Raw genomic sequence first — 22,325 nt, 5'->3', positions numbered from 1 at the left:
AGAAGCCTTGGTGTTATTTTCGCCAAGGAAGCTGGGAGACGTTTGAACACAAAGTACTGGATCTTGGGAACAATCCCCCAGAAATGGCATCTTCCACTTGACAAATGCTTTCTAGACCCAGCAGTAGCAAACACTTAATACTAGTGTTTGTCTGAGAATAGAAGGAAGGGGAGTGTTTACTCCAAACACCTCAGTGAGTGAAACAGACAGAAAGAGCAAGGCCATCCTGAAAGAGAATGGATCTGTCTGGAGACAAAGCAGAACCTGAGAATGAGCCAACAGTGTGAAAAGAAGAACTTCAAATGTGTGTTAGGTGTTAGATAGGTTGGTCTGACAAATTTCAAGAAAATACCAATGCTCGTAGACTGATACAGACACTGGCTGCTTCTGATCTTTTACTGAGAGTTCATTGAGAAATATTTTCCTTAACTCTGTTATGGAATATTGGGTGGGCTATGAAGGCACCATTCCTCCTGCTTTCGCCCTTCAAGACAACACAGCTACATGGAAGGTGCGGCCAATGTGCACCTTCCAGTCAACTGCTAGAGAAGACAACACAGACAGGGATGGCAGCAGGGCAGACTGGAGCTCCATGGAGATGGTGGGACCAGGTCTCATCAACGGGGAGGTGGCCACCCCACCATGCACAAGGCTGAGCCAGCAAGTGTGGTGTGTGCTCCACGGTGCCCCTACTCACTGCACATGGTGGTGGAGGGCAGTTACTGAGTTCGGTTGGTCTGGCAAATTTAGGGCTTGGCTACACTTGCAGATGTAGAGCACTGGGAGTGAAACCACAGCAGGGAAACCGCTGCCGTGTGTTCACACTGACAGCTGCAAGCGCACTGGAGTGGCCACATTAGCAGCTCTGGCAATGCCACAGAGAGCAGTGTACTGGGGTAACTATCCCAGTGTGCAAGTGGCTGCAACGTGCTTTTCAAATGGGGGACGGGGGTGGAGTGTGACAGGGAGTGTGTTGTGTGTACGTGGGGGGAGAGACAGTGTGTTTGGAAATCAGTGTGTTTGGGGGGGCTGAGAGTGTGTCAGGTTTGCGGTGGGAATCCTGTAGTTCAGATGACTTCACGCCTGGGCATTGGGATTCTTTACCAGTTTCTCTGGCATTGGGGTAGCTTTGTGCTCACAGCTGTGATGGCCGAGTGGTTAAGGTGTTGGAGTTGAAATCTCTCCCCACCCCAAGTAAATCCTGTTCTGCTCCTTTCATAGAGATGCCTGGGACACCCCCTCACACTGTGTCCCTGAGGGGTCAGGCAAACTCTCAGCACCTGAAGCCTCTGCCACTCACCTGGTGCCCCATAGATCAGCCATAGCCCTGGTTCTGCTCCTCTCTCTAGAGTGTGAAAGGAGCCAAGTCAGCGACTCCATGGGAGCTACGGGGCTGCAGAACCAACAGAGAAAAAATAGGTGCTCAGCGCCCACTGGCAGCCAGCTCCCCCGCCCCACTACAGGCCTTGCTGACAAGCTCCTCCTCTTCCCCTTCAGCACCTCCCACCTGCCAGTGACCAGCTGTTCAGTGGGGTGAGGGAGGCGCTGGGCGGGGAGGGGGAGGAGAAGGGACAGTAAGAGGTGGGGGAGGGAGAGGAATGGGGCAGGAAGGTGCAGGGCGGGAAGAGATGGGACAGGGGTGGGGGCTTGGGGGAAGGGGTGGAGTGGGGGCAGGGCCTGGGGAGGAAATGGGGGATTTGTCACAGACCCCTCTAGGGCCGGCCCTGATGGGAAGCACCGACTATCACAGTGACAATTCAACTGACCAGCCTTGCGGGGGAGGCTGAGGGAGATCTGCACTCACCAGGTCTCTTCTCTCCCCCACGGTGAGCCAGACACTGCTCTCTCCTGGCTCTCACTCTAGCAGCTGGACGCCAAGGAGCCATTTCCCCACAGGAAGTGCATTGAGTGCCCCTGTGGTGCTGGGGGGCTGGCGCTGCTGCTGCCTGTGGGGCTGGCAGGGGGGCTGATGTCTGCACAGACTCTCAGCTGCCAGGCCGGAGGGGGCACTTGGGACCTTACCAGACTGGCTCAGTGAAGATGGGGGGTTGGCAGAGCAATACAGACGCTCTCCAGAGCACGGAGCAGCAGCCGCCCATGCAGCCAGGCAATGAGCATTTCCCACAGCCTGGAGCCAAGGGGGAGGCGGCAGCTGCTGTTCCAGCTCCTCAGGGACAGGCCCTGTCAGCCAACAGCCACTTCTTACTCCCCACAGCTAAGGGCGTTGGGTTCCTCCGGTGGGGCTGTGGAGCAGCCGTTCGTTTTCCTGTCCTTTTTGTGTGCAACTGCTGACAAACACATCCCAGACAGAGAAGCAACAGGCCAAAAAACTATTATGCAGCTGCCGAAGTAACTCAGTTGGGAGATCGTTAGACTGAAGATCTAAAGGTCCCTGGTTCAATCCCAGGCTTTGGTGGGTCCTTTCATTTCTCTTTGTGCAGTGGTGGCTTGTTTTCTGGGAGCACAGCAGTGCCTGCACCCAAGGTGAGTCCCTGAGCTTGGGCTCTGCAGTAGGAAAACATAGAATGGGCTTCTGCTCCTAGTTGGCCCACCTAACCTTTAACAAGAAGAGATGGGAGCTGTCTTTCCCAACATAGCAGGAAGAGAGCGAGGCAGGTTGACCCTCAGGAATGGTGCCAGAGGGCTGCTGGGCAGTGACAGGCAGGGAGTGGGGATGGAAGCTCCTCTGCGCAGCTGAGCAAGGGCAGTACCAGGGAAGGGGCATCTGTAAAGTGACCCAGCAACACCTCTCCTCCTCTGGGCACCTGGAGCAGAGGCGGCTGGTGCTGACAGCTCCAAGGGAAGCTTAAAAGCCACAGAGCAACTGAGGTCAGGACTGGAGGAGGGCAGGACCATGCCTAGGTGTGGCTTTCAGACAGGCACAAAAACACCCAGTCAGGCTGCTCCCTGCCATGCCAAACACCCACTGAAGGTCACCAGCATGCGGGGCGGCTGCTGATGCTCTGTGGCCAATGTCCCAAGATGGTAGGAAAGCAGGGCCAGCCCCCATGGTGGGGCCTCTGACTGGTCCCACTCAAGGTGCTGACTTTTGCAGTGGGGCAGGAGATTTTACCCCAAGAGGCTTTTCCCCAGCTGGCGAGAAGCAGAGAAACACCCAGGCTCCGAAGACGCTATGTAGCAAGTACCCTCCAGCACAGGGACAGACGCACACGCTAGCCCGGGAAGCCGCCCACTTTCTTTGGCAAGTCAGGAAGGGCAAAGGCTGGAAGCGCCTGGGGCTCATGCCCCAGCCTTTGTGACTCCCACTCCCCAACTTCTTCCCGGGGCTCTACCTGAAGCCAGAGCATTGGCCTGAGCGGCCAAGAAGAGTTTCTAGCCTTGAACGGAGCAGGATGTTCAGCACAACTGCAGAAACACAACCACCAAGGGACTTGACCCCTCAGTTTTCTGATCCACACTCAGACACCTTATCCATTAGGCCACCTGGTAACATGATAAAAACCCCTCCAAGCTCTTCTTTGGAAAAGGGGGACATTGTTCTTCTCAGGTCATCTGCTGAGGGGGGCCGAGACTCTCTGGGCACAAGAAGTCGAGTTCCCAGTGAGATGTGAGACTTAATTCTCTGGAGCAAGGTGCAGGGCTTTGGCAGGGAGGCTCAGGCATGGGGGATTGGGGTGCAGCGGACGGACCGGCTGTCTAGGTGAGGAGATTTAGTCGCACTGAGGAGGAGGACGATGAATCCTGCTGACAGGCAGTGGCCAGGGCTGGTGCAACCACTAGGTGAACTAGTCGGCCGCCCAGGGTGCCAAGTGGTTGGGGGCACTAAAAATCGCACTCAGGGGAGGCGGGGGAGTGGAGGTGAGCTGGGGCATGATGGGGATGTGGGGGGGGGGGCTGCCTGCAGCAAGTAATGGGAGGGGCACGCAGGGGAACCACTCCGTGTCCCAACTCACCTCTGCTCCGTCTTCTCCCCTGAGCACGCCGCCCCTGCTCTGATTCTCCTCCCCTCCCAGGCTTGCGGCACTAAACAGCTGATTGGCACCGCAAGCCTGGGAGGCGGGAGAAGTGGAGCGGCGCCGGCGAGCTCAGGGGACAAGGTGGAGCGGAGATGAGCTGGGGTGGGGAGCTGCTGCAGGGGCTGCCCGGCTCTTCCCATGGCCCCGCCCCTGCACTCCCTGCATGGTAAGTGGAGGACCCAGCCCCAGCCTGGTCCACTCCTGGCTCCCAGCCCCGCCGCCGGCGAGTGCTGTGGGGCGGTTCCCCCCTTCCCAAGCTTGGGAGCCAGGGGAGCAGAGCAGGCTGAGGCCCAAGGCCTGCGCGGGGGGAAGCAGAGGGGGGCTGGTCCCAGGCCATCATGGGACATGGGGAGCTGGCTACTTCCTGCAGGAAGTGGAGTGACCCAGCCCCAGCCTACTCTGATCCCCTGGCTCCCAGGCTTGTGTTGGTGTTGGCTGGATTTGTGCAGGTGTTTGTGTATGTTTGCAATTGTGTGTGTGCGCATGCTCTGCTGCCCTCTGCCAGTGCAACAACCGTTTCTCTGTATGTCACAGCCCCCATACCATCGACCCCGGTGGTGATTTCCCCATCTTACAAGGGCTGGCTGGTCTGACTCTTCTCCCCTCTGTGAAGTGTGGCAGAGGCTGCAGCTCATCCCCTGTGGGGCAGGAATGCCAAGGTGTGGGGTGCTGGGCTCCAATGCACCTGGAGAGCAGCTCAGGTGAGGTGGGGCAGGGCATGTGGTGTCTGTTCTGCGTTGCCTGGTGCTGGGCCATTGCACAATCCCCAGCCATGCTGCACAGCGCACCCTGAGAGGGAGTGGGGGGCCAAGCAGATGATCCAACACGAGGGGATCATTTTCATTGGTAGCTGTCCAGTGGCAGTGAGTTCCACAGGCCTCGGCACAGGCTGTGTGGGGCAGGAGGTCCTTGTGTTAGGAGCAGTGGGAGTGAACTGTGTGCAGTTGTGTCTCTGAGCACGATTGTGAATATTGTGGTGTGGGGGTGTGTGATTGTGAGTGCGGCTGGGGGTGTGATTGTTTCTCTCTTTGGGGTTGGGCTAGCATGTCCCTCTGGGTGTGTTGTGTGTGAGTGTTCTTGGGATTGTGCAAGTCCCTTTGTGAGTCTGTGTGTGTGTGTGTGTGTGTGTGTGTGTGTCAGTGTCACTTGCTGCAAAGCCATTTCCTACTGGATACAAACAGTGTCACACACACACACACACACACACACACACACACACACACACAGAGCAGGGCTCAGCCCCACCAGCAGGGGGCAGCAGGGACACACACGTCTCTCCTGGGCCAGCGTGGACAATTTCCCATCAGAACCCGGCACAGTGCTGGTGCCCCCGCACAGGGGTGGGCAGTGACCGGGCAGGGCTTTGGGGGCGGGCACAGCGGGGGGGGGGCTGGGGGAAGGATTCATTCAGGTCTGTCCGGGGGTGACGCTGTCCCTGCCGGGAGGGTGGGGAGGTTACAAGGGGCGCCGGGAACATCCCCGCGGGGCGGACACGTGTATCCTGTCCCCGGACAGAGCCAGACAGACTTCGACACCCCCCGCGCTCCCGCCCCAGCTCCACCCCGACCAGCTGCGGGGCAGTTTAATACAGGGGCGGGGGCAGGGCTGGGCCTGGACCCCGGGACACGTGAGTTCGTGTTAGGAGATGGCGGGGGCGGGGCCGGGGCTCTCTGGGGGGCGGGGTGGGGATGAGGCGTTGCATGGGGCGCTTAGGTGTCAGGTTGACCCAGGGACCCGCCCTCACCTGGGCTGGAGAGGACGGAGGCGCCCTGGGGCAGGCTGGGAGTTGTAGTTCCTGGCTCGTCTCAGAGCGGAAGTGACGCGCCGGTTGCTCAGACAACGCGCCCCCTCCCGGTGCACTCTGGGAAGCGTAGTTCTCTCTCTCTCTCTCTCTCTCTCACACACGCGGCCTCTATTGGAGGAGGGGCCGTAGCTCATCACTTCGCCGCGCCCCTCCCCGCTCCCTGATTGGCGGAGAGAGCGCGGGACAGAGACTCGGCGCGTGGGGGTGGCCCCAGTTCCCTCGCCCCGAGGCTTCGCTGCCCCCCCCATCCCTGGGTGCGCGCTGCGGCCGTTGGGATTCGAATCCTGCCTGGGATCTGGGCTGGGGGAGGTGGGCCCCCGGGCAGAGGCAGCGCGGAGTGAAAGGGCTTCACTGACATGACTAGTCCATGCCTCCCATGTGGATGTGGTTCTTGTTCTTCTGCACATTGTAGCCCATGGAGGCCAAGGACCTGCAAATGTGTCTTCATGGGCCTTTGTTTCATTGATGAAAACAAACCAAGACACTTAGAGGATTGAAAGTGATTTCTGCTGGGGGACGTTTGCTAGGTGTTTATGCATTTGCACTGGAAAACAGTAAATGTGTCCATTCATTTCAGGAATCCCTATATAGTAGAGCTCCTGAGCATAGTAGAAATGGAATTATTTTTATTGAAGAAACAGGCTTGTAAGGGGGCACTTGGATTTGAACCAAAGACCACTTGATCTGCAGTCAAACACTCTACCACTGAGCTGTACCCCCATGACATTTGCATAGGCAAGTCCGTGATCTTAAGGATTTTGAAGGACGGGCTCTGCCTCAGAGAGCTCCTTTTCTATTCCCAGACCACAGGGGTTTAAAAAATGGGGTTTGATTAAACTTTATATACACATGTAGACACCACAGCTTGCACACCCACCAACATAACTTCCCCCCGCTGACATAGCTACCACCTCTCGGGGAGATGGGTTAACTGCACAGACGGGACAGCTCTCTCCCCTCCGCTTAGAGCAGCTTCATTATTTATGAATAGGTGGGAAATAACCTCCTGAATGGACAGGAACCAATGTATCAGATATTGCTGTGTCTGCATTCAATATGGGTAACTGGTCATATTGGGCTGGATTAGTAGGAGCATTGCCAGCAGATGGAGGGAAGTGATTATTCCCCTCTAGTCAGCACTGCTGAGGCTACATCTGGAGCATTGCGTCCAGTTCCCCACATACACACACACACTACAGAAACAAATTGGAGAGAGTCTAGGGGGCAGGGGACTTACAGGGAGAGGCTGAGGGCAGGGCCGCCCAGCGGGGGCCGGGGGGGGGGTCAATTTGCCCCAGGGACCCCAGGAGAATACAGGATTCTATAGTATTGCAACTTTTTTTTATGGAAGGGGCCCCTGAAATTGTTTTGCCCCAGGCCCCCTGAATCCTGTGGGCGGCCCCTTCCCAGACCGTGGTGCTGTCCCCCCCCTCCACCCCCTTCCCTCGTTCTCCTCCCTCCGAGGCCCCCCCTGTGCTCCACCCTCACTCCCATTTGGCCACTTCCCACCCCTGCTCTTTGGCTGAGGCCTGCTGATCGCTCGCTCCTCTCCTCCCGCAAGGCCTCCTCGCGCCTCTCCACCCCATACCCCAAGGTCTGCCTGCTGCCCCCCCTCTGCCCCTCCCCTGAGACCTACCCTATCCATCGCCCACACCTCTCTGCCCCCTCCCCTGAGACCCACCCAGCCCACACCTCTCTGCTCCCTCCCCTGAGACCCACCCTGCCCACACCTCTCTGACCCACCCTGTCCACCTCTTTCTTTGGTCATTTGTTGTTATTCCTTGAAACATCAAGGATGGAATAAAAAGCTGAGATTACTCCAGGGTGAGGAAAGAAAGGAGCCACCAGCCCCCTGGCCAAGCTCAGTGCCCCACAGAAAACCTGCCCCCTGCTATCGCAATCACTGATGTGCTGGGGATGTGATGGGAAAGGGACTGTCTGAATGATCAAGGCAGGAAATGGACAACAATCTACAGCAACATCATTAACCACAAACACACTCTCCTCGTGCTCCAGCCAGAAGGGAAAGGAGCAGGAATTCTTGCTGTTCAGCCATGGACACACTTACACAAGGGCACAGCAGTGTGTGTGTTGTGGAAGCCATGGGTGGCAAGTTTGTAAAAATTTTGGTGGGGCCCAGAACCCGCCCCCAACTCCGCCCCCCCAACTCCGCCCCCACCTGCCTAAGGCTCTGGGAGGGGGCTCGGCGGGGGAGGTCTGGGGTGCAGATCCTGGGCTGGGGATTAGGGTGCAGGAAGGGTGCTGGGTGCAGGCTCTGGGCTGGGGCAGGGGGTGGGTGTGCAGGAGGAGGTGAAGGGTGCAGGCTTTGGGATGGAGTTTGGGGTTGGGAAGGGGTGTGTGGGAAGGGGGAGGGAGTTTGGGGATAGGAGGGAGAGCAGGGTGAGGACTGTGGGGCTGAGGATGAGGGGTACATGATGCAGGAGGGGGCTCAGGGCTAGGGAAGAGGGTTGGGCTGTGGGGTGAGGGCTGTGGATGAGGGGTTCATGATGCGAGGGGGCTCAGGGCTAGGGAAGAGGGTTGGGCTGTGGGTGAGGGCTGTGGATGAGGGGTTCATGATGCAGGAGGGGGCTCAGGGCTAGGGCAGAGGTTTGGAGTGTGGGGTGAGGGCTGTGGATGAGGGGTTCATGATGTAGGGGCGCTCAGGGCTGGGGCAGAGGATTAGGGTGCGGGGGGATGAGGGGTTCATGATGTGGGGGCGCTCAGGGCTGGGGCAGAGGATTAGGGTGTGGGGGGATGAGGGGTTCATGATGTGGGGGCGCTCAGGGCTGGGGCAGAGGATTAGGGTGCAGGGGGATGAGGGCTCTGGCTGGGGCTGAGGATTAGGGTGCAGGGGGATGAGGGGTTCATGATGTGGGGACGCTCAGGGTTGGGGCTGAGGATTAGGGTGCTGGGGAGGAGGGTTCATGATGTGGGGCGCTCAGGGCTGGGGCAGAGGATTAGGTGCAGGGGATGAGGGCTCTGGCTGGGGCTGAGGATTAGGGTGCAGGGGATGCGGGGTTCTTGATGTGGGGCCGCTCAGGGCTGGGGCAGAGGATTAGGGTGCGGGGGGAATGAGGGCTCTGGCTGGGGCTGAGGGTTTGGGGTTGGAGAGGCTCAGGGTAAGGGCAGCCTGCCTTGCCAGTACTGGCGGAGGGCAGGCACTAGGACCCTGCGGCAGCAGACAGCAAATCTGCTGGGAGCCCTCCGGGCAGCAGGCAGGGGAGAGGCGCGCTGCGTTCTGTCAGGCAGGGACGCAACACAACGCGGCGGAGGGGGGGGAACACGCGGAGGGGGGGTGGCAGGCGGGGGCTGGGACCTGCTCCAGGCAGGGTCGCGGCGGCGGGGGGAGACCTGCGGTGGCCGGGGCCGATCCAGGCAGGACCGGGGGGGTGGGGGCGGGAAGAGACCCAGCTCCAACTATTGCTGGAGCAGGGCGCCCAGCCCTGAATATTGGTGGGGCCCGGGCCCCACACAAATATATAACCTGCCGCCCATGGTGGAAGCTGGTCTGAGGAAACAACTGGAATTGATCACTCAGTGAGAACAGAACTAGAGTGCAGTGAGCGCCACTTATCAAGCAAGTGGTTGTGGCTGAGTGGTTAAGGCGATGGACTAGAAATCCATTGGGGTCTCCTTGTGCAGGTTCAAATCCTGTGAATGGCACAGTAAGTTGTGGTACTTTAGTTTCAATGGAGCTGGGTCTTGTCGCATTTTTAAGCTATGTCTACATGAAACAATAACCTGGCTTTAGTTAAAGTGTTTTAATTGAACAGCTGTTTCATGTCCAGCCTGTTCCCCTGTGTCACCAGAGCACATCCATGCTAGCATCTCTTGGATTGCCACAGAGAGCAGTGCACTGTGGGTAGCCATCCCACTGTGCAGCTGGCTGCAGGGTGCTTTGGGAAGGGTTTGCAATGCCTCACGGGCTGGTACAGCATCACATGATGCAGGTTTCTATCCCATTGTTCCATGGGCATCCTACTAGATTGCCAGCTGCTTTTCAACTGCAGTGTGTGTGATAGGGTAGAGAGCATGTGTGTGTGTGGGGGGGGAGACAGTGTGTGTGTTGTGGAAGAGTGAGTGTGTCGCACACTGTCTATAAGTTCAGACAGCTGCTGGAAGCAACCAGTCCTGAGGCAGGGGACAGCCCCACATCAGCCCCCTTCTCTCCCTGGCTCAGCTCAGCACAGCACTCTCTGTCACACACACACACACATGTACACACTGCTGCCTGCTTAGCTCTGTGTCAGGGGTGCTGGAACAGGGGGTTTAGAGGGCCATGGCCCCACCACTCTTTACTGGCTGCTAGGACAAATGATGGACGGGGGGAGGGTGCAGTCTTGGGGAAGAGGCGTCTGTGGGTGTGGCCTCGGGGGGAGAGGTGCTGTGAGTGGGGGTCCTTAGGGAAGGGGTGTCATGGGGGTGCCACAGTTCAGACAATGGTGCCCCCCCCCCCCCTGTAAGGAAGCTTCTGCCGCTCCTGCTCTGTGTTCGCAGAGCGGGAGAGAGCAGCATCCACGGCAGTGATTTGCTCCCCGGGGCTCCGGCAGGGGGGCTCGGGAGGTGATTTAAAGGGCCCAGGGCTCCGGCCGCTGCAGGGAGCCCTGGGCCCTTAAAATCACCAGCCTGAGGAAGCCGGGCGGGGCTGGCACAGCGTACTCGCTCTTGCCGGTTCTCTATACCAGAACATACCGGCTTACTTTCACCTCCGGAAGGTCCTCACGTGGATCAATAACTGGGTAAAAGATAGGAAACAAGGGGTAGGAATAAATGGTCAGTTTTCAGGATGGAAACAGGTAACTAGTGGTGTCTGTTCTGGGACCACGACTAGTCAACATATTCATAAATGATCTGCTAAACAGTGAGCTGACAAAATGTGCCGATGATCCAAACTACCGACTTGCTTCCTAGAACGAATGCTCCTTGAGTGGGGTGACCACAGGGAGCAGCTCAAACCTCCAAAGTGCCTGGGCAGGGGCAGGACATTAGCACAGCAAGGGAGGGGTGTGGCAGTGACATCACAAAGGCCTTTTGCAGGACCTCAGACTATTGGTCAAAGGTGGTGGGGAGGTGGTGACCTCACAGAGAGATGCTGACATCAGCCAGGCAGGAGAGGGGCGAGGGGCCAGGGAAACCTCAGAGACCCCTGTGGCTTTGCTTCAGCAAGTCTCCTTCTCCAGGTCTCTCTTTGAGGACTGAGAGAGTATTCGGGTTCATGGACGTGAGCACCAGGAGGAGCCTCTTTCGAGTTTTCTCCTTCCCTTTTAGTGATTTTACTAGAAAACAGACATCCCTGTTTAGAAGGTAAGAGCCTCCTCGAGGGAAGGGGTGTCATGGGGGTGTCACATTCAGATGCCGGTGCCCCCCCCATGTAAGGAAGTTCCCACCACCCTGCTCTGTGTTCGCAGGGTGGGAGAGAGCAGCATCCACGGCAGTGATTTGCTCCTGGCTGCAGGAGCAGAGCAGCAGGCTCAGCTGTCAGAACTTCCCAGAGCAATTAAAGGGGAGGGGTCCATGGCTCTGTAGCAGGAATGCAAGGTAGGCGAGTTCACGGCGGGCATTGTGGGATACTGGGGAAGGCCAGTTATGGTGATATAATGAAGAACAGCGTTTTCTCTGTTACTTTAACTTTGCTACAAAAAGCTCTAGACCTCTCATCGAGGTGGTTTTATTTTGTCACCAAAACAGGGCAATTTTGTCGCCAGATGTGGCATTGCAGTGTGTACACCAGCCACAAGCTACCGACCGAGGGAGCATTGTGTGTTTTTCACACACCTCAGCAATATAATTCTGCTGAAATAACTTTGTAGTGCAGACCTGGCCAAAGATTCACTCACACACACAACTTGCAAGGAAAACCTCACCTGCTCCTCTGCTTTGGAGAATCCAAACACAAGCAAAGCTTGTCAGGCCCAGGTGGCAATGGCAGGGAGTCAGGTGTGGGCAGACACTGTGTTTTTGGCACCTACAGGCACCATGGCTTAGCTGGCAAAAGCATCTGTTTCGTAAACAGGAGATCCTGGGTTCAACTCCCAGTGGTGCCTTATTGACTGGTTTTTGGGGCACCTGCTCTTGGCTACTGTCAGAAGACAAGACTCAGAGCTAGATGGGCCTTTGGTCTGGCCCAGTGTGGTTTTTCTTATGGTTTAAATAACACTCACAGGCACTGATAACAGAGTTACTGAAAGTTTGGGAGTTAGGAGCGGGTAGGTCAGTGGTCCAGTCCCCACACAGATGACCCCTGTCTCCCTCTGGGACAGGGGCAGGTCTGAGCTCTCACCCAAATACTCATTGTGGCTGCCAGAATCTGTGAGCAGCTTGTTTAGTTTATGCCAAAGGTTGAGTCCTGCTTTGTGCACCGTGTGTGAGAATGAAAATCCTAAACTGCCCTTTGAAAGAACGAAAGCAGCAGGACGGGTTATTGTCCCTGCCCCAAAGCAGATAGACCAATGGGGAAATGCCGTTGAGTCCAAGGTGATACTCCACTGCCATTTTACCTTTTTTGCTTGCTAAACTCCTTCTTATCTGCCCGGCCCAGGCTGTCCTCTGCCTCAGCTGCTGCTCCCGGCCTGCTCTAGAGTCAAACGCCCAGGGCCCCCAGGGGAACAGAGGCTAGGACAGGGCAGCAGCCTGGGTTGGGCTGGGAAGATGCTGGGAGTTCTCGTTCCCTGAGAACTGGCCTGGCTCCCTTCTCAACAGCAAACAAATCAATTCCATGTCCCCTCCCCAGAAAAACCAGCTTGGAGCCAAGGGCAGCAGGGGACGATTCCCTCTAGTTCCCACTGAGGCAGGAGAGAACCCAGGGTGTTTCTAGCAGAGCTTATGGAACTGACGTGGGGAAACCAGCCTTTAATAACAGGCAGTTCCAGTTGAAGCTCAGTGTTTTTAACAATTTCTACAACATTAAATAACCCTTCAATCGTAGTGTCACCATCCATAAAATTGCTTCAGCCTTACAGGTTCCCAAGTGCAAAACTAAACATCTCTTCAAATCCAAGGGAGTGGAGATCAGTCAGTGTTCAGAGTCATCCCAAATAAAAGAACCATATTGTGGAACATACTGGCCCCATCATGTGGCCATGGCCTTTCCCTCCTCTCTGGTAAAAGTTTTGGTATTTTGCACAGAAACTTTCTTCCCTCAGGAGAGACCTGGGAACCAGAGCTGCCAGCCAGACAAACACCTTTAAGAGGAGGCGTAACCTGTCAAAAAATGATCTCTCTCCTTCAGTTCAGTGACACCCTGAAATGTTACTTAGCCTGGCAGAGCAGAGGATTGAAAGCAGCTACATCAAACCCCTGTGTAGCTAACAGGAATGAACACAAACACTCCCTTATATCTGAAGTGATGTTTAGTTTTACCCTTTGTTAACTAAAAGACTAAAGGGAAAGGCAGTGGTGGTGCCAGATATTAAGAGTGAAACACGAAACAATCATCATAGTTATGCCCATAGTGACTGCAAAATCTTTCTATATACTTCTTATTATCATCAGTGTATTATTTTCTCTGCTGTCTAGACATTGACTGGACCTTGACCAAGAAATTTGGATCTTGATAAAATAATCGACTACCCCTGATTAAGGCAATGGACTTGATACCCACTCAGGTGTCTCCACGCAGGTTCAAGTACTAACAGTGGCTGCCTTTTAGCCATAGCTTTTAATCAGGGCAATACATTGACACCAATTCCTGTTAAATACTTTCTCTGCCAGAGTCCCTCACCCACATTCCTTAAGGCACTGGGCCACCATGTGGACGTTTCATTTCCCGCCTCAATTTCACACAGAGACACAATTTCATTTGCACAGATCCGTGAACAGCAAAACCTCCCTGTGTCTCTGGTCTGAGCCATGGCATTTGATTCCAGTGAACCCTTCTCTCCTGCAATGGCAATGGTCAGACAGAGGGGACATGGTCACCTGCATCCCTGCCAGGGAGATATTGGCTCGGCTCTTTCTTTCTGCTGCTGTTGTTAGTCCATGAAACATCAAGGGTGGAATGCAAGGCTGAGTTCATGCACCAACCCCCTGAAACATTTCAGTGCCCCAGAGAAATCCTGCTCCCGGCTATTGCCATGATATGGTGGAGATTCGAATAGGAAAGGGACTGTCTGAATTGTCAGTGTGGGGAATGAACAACAATCTGTAGCAATGTCATTAACCACAAACACACTCTCATCCTGCTCCAGCTGGAAGGGAAATGGGCAGGAACTCTTGCTGTTCAGCCATGGACACACTTACGCTAATGCACAGCCAGGAGTGTGCTGGAGGAGCTGGTCTGAGGAATTTGACAGAGGCAATTCTGTGAGAACAGAAACATTGTGTAGTGAAACAGCTGTACATTAAGTAGTTGTGGCTGAGTAGTTAAGGCAATGGGCTAGCAATCCATTGGGGTCTTCCTCATGCAGGTTTGAATCCTGCCAGCTATGGAAGCATTAGTGTATTGTCATTGCTGTTGTCTGAGCATCCATGGAGCCAGATCTGATCTCACTCTAAAGCTGTCTACACCTAAAATACTGCTGTGGCGTAGACAGTTGCTACAGTGAGGGAGGGGGGGTTTCCATCCCTGTAACAGCTGCATTGGCAGAACAATCTTTCCTTTCATTTAGCACTAGCTAACCATGGCTTAGGTCAGCTTAATTATACTGGTTCTGGGGTTTTTCACATCCTAAAAGACATACTTGTTAGAGGGTTTATCCCATCACCCTCCCATTCCCTGGTCCTTCTCGCATGACCAGAGAGCAGCAATGCACGAAGCTCAAAGGTGCAAACAATTCACTGTTTATTGGGGTAAACTTCCAGCAAGCAATTATTCCAATTTCCTTCCTCAGGATCCCCCTTCCCAGCTCTGACACCACAGAGCCTTGCCTGTGTACCTGTTCCCCTTCCCTGTTCCTATTCCCCCCCATTCCCATTCCCATTCCCATTCCCATTCCCCCCTTACTTCCTGATTGACTGCAGACTATATAGTAAAACTTGAGTTCTGCTTAGCTATGCCTTAACCAAGCATTTTACTGAAATTTAACTAACCAATCCTAACACATTGTAACATGATTATCTAACCAATTATACCCCACCGCCTTAATTGGTTTACACCCAACAAATTAATTATACAGCAGACAGAAACAATCACAGCGCCAGACAGAGATTATACAGACAAGCAATAGGAAAGTGGGGACTACAGTGGTAGAACAACAAAGAAATGAAGATGTCACACCCCAGCTGTTGGTAAGTGAGTTGTTCCCAGAGAGGATGCTATCAACAGGGGCGGCTCTAGGAATCCGGCTGCCCCAAGCAGGGCGGCATGCCGCAGGGGGCGCTGCCGGTCGCCGGTCCTGCGGCTCGGGGGGACCTCTTGCAGACGTGCCTGTGGTGGGTCCGCTGGTCCCGTGGCTCCGGTGGACCTCCCGCAGGCATGACTGTGCTGGGGAAAGCTGGATCTTTCTCTGCTTGGCGCGCTGGGGTCTGGAGCCGGCCCTGGCTATCAAGATAGAGGTTGTGGGTGCTTGTTGCTTAACTGTCTGGCCCCCAGGGCAGGATTTTGAGGTTCACCATTACTGTCTCAGAATGCCAGCACCCATCTTTTGTTCACTTAAAACGTGAGCAGGGAGATTACAACACCATAGAACTCATGGAGCTCCAGGAAACGGGTAACTTTAGATCTGGGTGAGTGTGTTTGAAATTCCGCTGTGCTGTAGAAGGTCTCTAGGAGTTGAAAGAGATGTGCCATCTTGACCTCCCTAAAGAGTTTATCAACTATTAATGAAAGCTAGGTTTGATAAGTCACATTCTTTGTAGTATCAGGATGGTGGACTGGTCTAAAGTGCTAGTTATAAGACTCATTTTTTTTCCAGTCCCTTGTGTGTTCTGGTCTCTGCATAGAGATGTGGTTTCAAATCCCACTCCTGACATTACCATTTAATTCTGTCTGGAGAAAATGGCCTCACTTCAATCTCCTTTGGAACAATAGAACCCCATTTGCTTAGCTTTTCTATTCCAGTAGTTGTGAGAGAAGTTCCAAACCAGGGGGAAACAGGGCCTGTTCTCTCGACTGATCACTTTTTGTCTTTCTTCATTCCAAGCCATTTTCTCAGATACATCCATATTTCCTGCACTTTTATGAAACTTTAGGGTTATCATTTCATTGCCACACAACTGTACTTATGAAGTAAAGTGAAACACAACATTTTTTGGATATTCTTGCAGAAGAGTTTTGCTTTCTGACCTGGAATTGAACAGGGGCTACCCGAGGGGGATAATGCTACTCCCTTTTCTTGGCTCATCCAAAAAACATAAGTTTGTGGTGCCCTTTGTTTCCCTGTTCTTCAAACACCTGTCAGGGTGGCCTAGGGAGATTTGGTCCTGACTCTCGGGGTCCCTCCCTGCCCTACCTTTCTATAGGATTCTGTTGTGTTGGTTTGTGCTGTGTCGTTGTTCCACACTGAGCTGTTTTGCACAGTGTCACTGTGCACTCTGACGCATTGTTTCATGTTGTATGGTTTTTGCACCGCCTTGTGTTGCGTTGGTTTGAGCTGAGGTCTTTTGCAGTGTGTCATTTTGCCCCATGGGGCGTTCATTTGCATGGTGCTGAACTGTCGGGCTTTGCACTCCTACGTGTTGTCACTTTGTGCTGTGGAATGTCAGTTCACGCTGAATTGTTAGATGTTAGTGTCAAAGTTAGACTCAGGACTCACAGTTTGTCAGACCACTCTGTTTTATTAGCACAGCGCTCCTGCTAATAATACCCAGATAATGTGAGCGGCCATGCAAGACCCAAACAGTCTTATTTATACAGATAAAAGAGCGGGAATCAAACAAAGGAACAAAGGAGAAAAACAGCAAAATTCACCTGGGGCATAGCATGCATATCCTACTTCCTTACTAACTCCTATCGATCTAAGGCTGATGCTTCACCAATTGCCCTTAAACGGTGCAATTGTTCTATGTTAATGTCTATATTCCTGACACCTGGACTCCAGCATTCCAGCGATTTTCCTTAAAGGTACAGACAGCATTTCTTTAATCCTATCTATTTTTGTAATATAATTCATTCTACTTTCACAATCCCTCCTTTTGGTCACGCTTCGCCATGACCAACGATGGACTGGGTTCCACATATTAACCGTTCTTTATCTTTTTGTTCATCAGCGATATTTAAAATCATCATATTAGCACTCTGTTTTGGGGCAGTCACCTGGGTGGCATATTTTACACAATTTTGGATACAACAGGAGATTAACTGAAAACATACAAAAATCACTAAGATTCCAAACAGGATAGTCAGGGCTCCCTGAAACAACCAGTTTCCTAGGCCAGAGAAATTGAACAGGTTACTTAGCCACTTCCATAAAGAACTCGGCTCTTCATGGGGAAGATATGCGATTTGTTCTAAGTGGCTAGCGTGATCTATTACCTTATTGGTATCGTCAGGTATAAACACACAACATTGTTTTCCAGTGAGAGCACAGGTCCCTCCTTTGGCCGCCAGCACTATGTACAATGCCTGACTGTTTTGGAGGCCACCTGTCGGACCGCCCCTGTTTCTTTGGCCAGGGCTCTTAAACTTTCTCCAGTTTTATTTGCCATTATTTTAACTACTTCTTTTAACCTCAGGAGCCTTTTTTTTTTTTTTTTTGCCTGGTGTATTACTCCCCCAAGTGAGTTAAAGGAACTGCCAATAGTCTCTTCCCAGGTGTCATTACTGTTCCATATTGTGTTAAACGGACAAGGTCCTCCAGTGAGGTCTGGGGAATTGAGTGGGATAGCCAGGACAGGAACATCAGTTTGAGAGTGGGCTGGGATGTGGCTGCAGACCCAGCATTTAGAAATATTAAGGGTCTGAGCTATCCACACTTGCTGCTGGATAAAAGAATTGTCATTGTGGACTCCCCAGACCTTCAGACACCAACAGCCGAGGAACAGGCACCACATGTTGGAGGCAGGGCCCTTCTGGTTCTGACAACCTCAACTGAGGGAACTGTAGTCACAGTTTTATGTCCACCAGGCAGCAGGCGCTAGGCTCACTACTGCTTTTTCTTGGGCCTTGCTTTAGGGTAGTCGTCTGCTTCTGGCAACCCTTACGAGCGTAGATTGTAAGGTATTGCAGGCTGTTCCTCTCGTCATCTTCTGGAGTCAAAATTGACTCTGCGTGGTCCTGAGGTGGTGATTGGTTCGCTGGGGTGGTGCATTCTTACACGGCAAAGCATGTATTCATGCTGCGGATGCCAGACAGTTTAACAGCCGTCTGGGTAGTAAGCAGTGCCTGATGATTCTTTGATACTCTTTAAGTCTTTTTGCTTCTTTCCTTGACTCTGGCTATAACAATGGCCTTCACACCTTATCTTTTCCTGATGCATTCATTCCTCATTCACACAAACAGATTGAGAATACAAACAGTAGTATTTTATATTGCGCAAAAAGGCATTGCAAATTAAACCTTGCTAAGTTTTACAATTAACCAAGACAATTTACATTGAGACCCAGGCCTTCAATGTTTCTCTAATTTACTTAACATAGACACAATAGAGAATCCTGTCTCTTACTACCTAAATCTTAAAACAAAGAGTTAGAGAGGGCCCAATTTGTAATGCATATGGGAAAACAGAATCTTATAGTCCCAGAGGGTCATTTCTTTCTGCTATTCAAAAAGGGTGGCTGGTAGGATGAAATCAAATTATACATTATAAAGTCCAGCTCCAATTATACATTATAAAGTCCAGCTCCTACATATCCCCCTTTTGACACTAAGATTATGAATCGCCAGTGTCACTTCTTATGTAGTAAAAATACTGGGAGGTGATTTGGGCCTGAGGCTCTAGCTTTGCATACATTTGTTTTATTCACCAGCATATTTTAAACATTTCAGTTAAACACATATAATTTAAAACCAAAAACAATTAGGGGTAGTAACATTAGTATGCCAGTAGTTGTGGGAGTCCATCCAGATAATGTGAATGGTTCTGTTTCCCACATTGTTTTGTTTGTTTGTTTTTAGGAACTATGTTACCTTTTTAAACAGATAATGGGTAACTGTTTGCCATGTAATGCCAAGACTGATAGAGAACTCAGCTAAATCAGCTTACAGTAAGCTGAGACTTTTTGGTTGTGGCAAATAGTAAATGTGATTATTGGTAAACACAGTACTTACATTACATGTACATTTGTCTACTGGTGGGTTGCTAACACTTTTATTCTTTTAAAACACTTCTTTCCAAGAATTAACACACACATTGCCCGTTATACAATACTTTGGTTTAATTATTAATTTTATCCCACATACAGGATTCTAGTGAGATGTTTTTACTACAGGGCTTTGGAGCAACAGGCATGGATAAGCATACCCACTTTTGAGGAGTCCACTTGGTACAACCTCTAGTGTCCAATAGTTTCCCTTCCTCCCAGCCCACTGGCTTGAGGTCTGAGGTAGCCAGAAGGATCCCAGGTGCAATCTGTGGAGTGGGCTAACTTTCCATCTCTTTGCTTCCAGAGCCTGTTGGTGTGCAATTTTAACAATTTCTTCACTTAACAAATTTTGTCTTACCGTACTGGAGACATACTGCATCCAGTTATATTGATAGGTATTAAACAATTATTTTTTTCTTTGCTTTAACAGATGTATTAAAACCTTAATTTTTTTTTTATATTATCCAAAACATTTTATGTTCTAAATATCTGCATTTCAGTACATGTCATAGCTATTGCAGTATGTTTTTTTTTAACTTTCATTTCTGATTTTCTAAAAGACAAAAAAACATTTTTCTACACCTTTCAGGGTGGCATTGATTGTCGCTTAAAAGATTCCTTTATTTTACAAATACCCTTGCTCCCCATATTTTCCTGTGTTTTTTTGTTTTTGTTTTTGTTTTTGTTTTTTTTTATAGGCAGGCCAGGTTTTAATGGCTTTTACTTTTTAAGGGTTATGGGGAAATTATTCCACTGTTTAGTTATTAAATTCATGAGGTGGTGGACCTCAAGTTTTTCCTCTTATATAGCAGACCAAGTTTGTAATGTTTTTCCTGCTGTGTTAAGTTTTAAGTTTATTCACAGGTAATAGCTGAGAAGCATCATTACCATATTACCTTCAAGGATTTTTCCAAAAATCATACACACTATACGTTGTTACAGGGGTACTAACTAACATTAAATTTATTTCAATGTTTAATATTAACAGTAACATTTAGCATCAAATCTCTTAAAGGGATCTTGTTATACCATGTCTTTTATTTAGGCAATTTCTTTTGTGCTGGCAGTTTTCACCTTCCTTTATCAGTTAGGTAATTTGCATCAACATAGGCTTGGCTTTTGGATTCAAAGTCATCAGCAGAGCTCAGAGACTCTGTCTTAAAAGGGACACAATCAACTTCCACCAGAGTTTTGATTTCTTTCCACTTTCAACTCCTGCTTACAAAACACACAGAGATCTGAAAAAGAAAACAGTCTATTGCGGCTCTTTTTGGAGCCCTAATAGGATTTTAATTCAGTAGCATATTTCATTTGTATTTCTTTTACCCCTTTTTACAATATACACTGCACATGTCCTAGGGAAAAAGCACATTCCTTCTATATTACAACTTTTTTTTTTAAACATTAGCCATATTAATTTTTACATACGATGTAACTGTTTCTTTTTTTTTTACAGAGTTTTATGTACCCTTATCAAAAGTGACAGTCTGATTACACAGAGCCATTTTAAGGCTCAGTGTTTTTAACATTGCTTCTTTTTGTTTTGTGCACCTCACCTCTGCTGTTGCTTCAGAGGGGCACTGTTAAAATATTTTTTTTTTAATTCTTTCACTACAGCTCTTATCTGCTATTGTTACCAAAAAAAAAAAACAACAACCAACCAAACAAAAAGACTCCAGAATCTCTCCCTATTCTCCTGATTTTGACTGCCCTATTGCAGCCATGACTTGGTTTTTATTTAAAAAACATTTTAAATTTTATAAAGAATCAAGTTACCCCTTAAGGGTTAAATGCCAGATCCCAAAGCCAAACAACACTAATTACCTGTGTCTTGCAAAAAGGTCTGTCAGTTTTGCAACTTTGAATTAAGAGTCAAATGAATTTTTAGTGGCATTAAAAACAAAAACAAAACCAATTTATCTTACACCTACAAAACAGGAGTTTTACAAACCAGATGTGCTGGTTTAGCTTCTTAGAACTTTACATATTTTCACAGACAACTAGATACACACACATTTTCTTTTCCTTAACATTCCTTTGCACTGCTTTGTTTTTACATAGCTCTATATATATTTGGATTATTTACAGGCATTCTTTTGGAAAAGGGCCCATTTTCCCTTCAGAATGGCTGCAAAGAAACCAAGAATTCTCTCTCTTTAACATGGTCCTTTTTAACATTTTCACAAAGTTTAACTGCTTAATTCTCTCCAGCCTCTGTAGAGTTAACTTTTCACTCTCTTTCCTTAAATCACTCGTTTATCTCCCAAAATAACACCTTTATCACCTCAGATTTCACCATTTTAAGTATTGTTCCAGGGGTTCATGCCTGCACTTACTGCTTTTCTTACTCCTTACACTATGCCCTTAGGGCTTCCAACCTGTTTTTCAGTTTTTTTTTTTTAATCTGTTGCTTGCCTACTTTTCTGGGCCCGATCCTGCTTTTTGTCCTTTTTACAATGAGATGGGAGTATTAAGGGGGTTGGATCGATCCGGGGTGGGTTTTTGAGAACGGGGTAAAGGGGAGCACTCGGTCTGGTGGTGGGAGAGGAGGCTTTTAATAAAGCTTTTAACTGATTATTTGAATATTTGAGAGAGGCGAGTTTTTTATTTTGTCCAGCTACGATTTGCCTCTTCCCACCACTGAATGAAACAATTAACCTCTTCTTTAGCCAATTTAGTTTTAGGTTGGCCGAGTTTGTCCTTTAAGACTTTGTCTTTGTTAAGACTCGGTCTTTGTTCCAAGATTTTAACAGTGGCCACTGAGTTTTGGGATCCCCCTGAGTTAGCCTAGACCATTTTTCCAGAAATTTACAGGAGTCCGGACCCTTCTTACAGGAGTCTGGACCCATCTTAAATATATAAAATGAGCCAGCATTCATTTAGGGAACTGTCCTGACTTAGACGTCTGGTTACTCATACAGGAGGACTTCACACACCAATCGCACAAGAAGGAAATTCGGGTTCGTCAGAGCAACACACAAAAGGAGCCCACAGGCTACTGCCTCAATCGCCCTTGCTTTCACACCAAGGCTTTTACCCAAAGTGTGGTGCGGCTGCGATTGTGCAGATTCCACTCACTCAGACCGCGGGGACAGGAAACCCCTTGGTCGGCCGATCCCCGGACGGAGATGGCACCCAGACTCAAACACTCCACAGGAAGACGGATAGACACAGAGACAGAACAGTCCTCAGTCCGGACAAAACACAGAAATAATTACCTGACCAGATTCCTGATGTCAGATCCCGGGATCCCTACCAGAACAGAGTGGGAACCAACAGGTTCAATGGCGTAGACTTCACTGTGGTCATGCACCTTTCTGTTCTGGTGGAGGACCGCTCGGGCCAAATGCCCAGGTGCCGGCTTC

General features: G+C 50.7%; 2 non-coding genes across 2 annotated transcripts; one reads left to right on the top strand and one right to left on the bottom strand.

The window, feature by feature from the left end:
• Positions 1-6,429: 6,429 nt before the first annotated feature.
• On the bottom strand, positions 6,430-6,501 carry TRNAC-GCA. Its single transcript has one exon. It is a non-coding gene; the product is annotated as a tRNA-Cys (tRNA).
• A 5,250-nt stretch (positions 6,502-11,751) lies between these two features.
• On the top strand, positions 11,752-11,825 carry TRNAT-CGU. Its single transcript has one exon. It is a non-coding gene; the product is annotated as a tRNA-Thr (tRNA).
• Positions 11,826-22,325: the final 10,500 nt, after the last annotated feature.

The sequence above is a fragment of the Mauremys reevesii genome, linkage group 23 (genome assembly GCF_016161935.1).
Source record: "Mauremys reevesii isolate NIE-2019 linkage group 23, ASM1616193v1, whole genome shotgun sequence".
Lineage (NCBI taxonomy): Eukaryota > Metazoa > Chordata > Testudines > Geoemydidae > Mauremys > Mauremys reevesii.
Note: the sequence above shows the minus strand (reverse complement) of the source record. Positions and strands in the feature narration are given on the sequence as shown.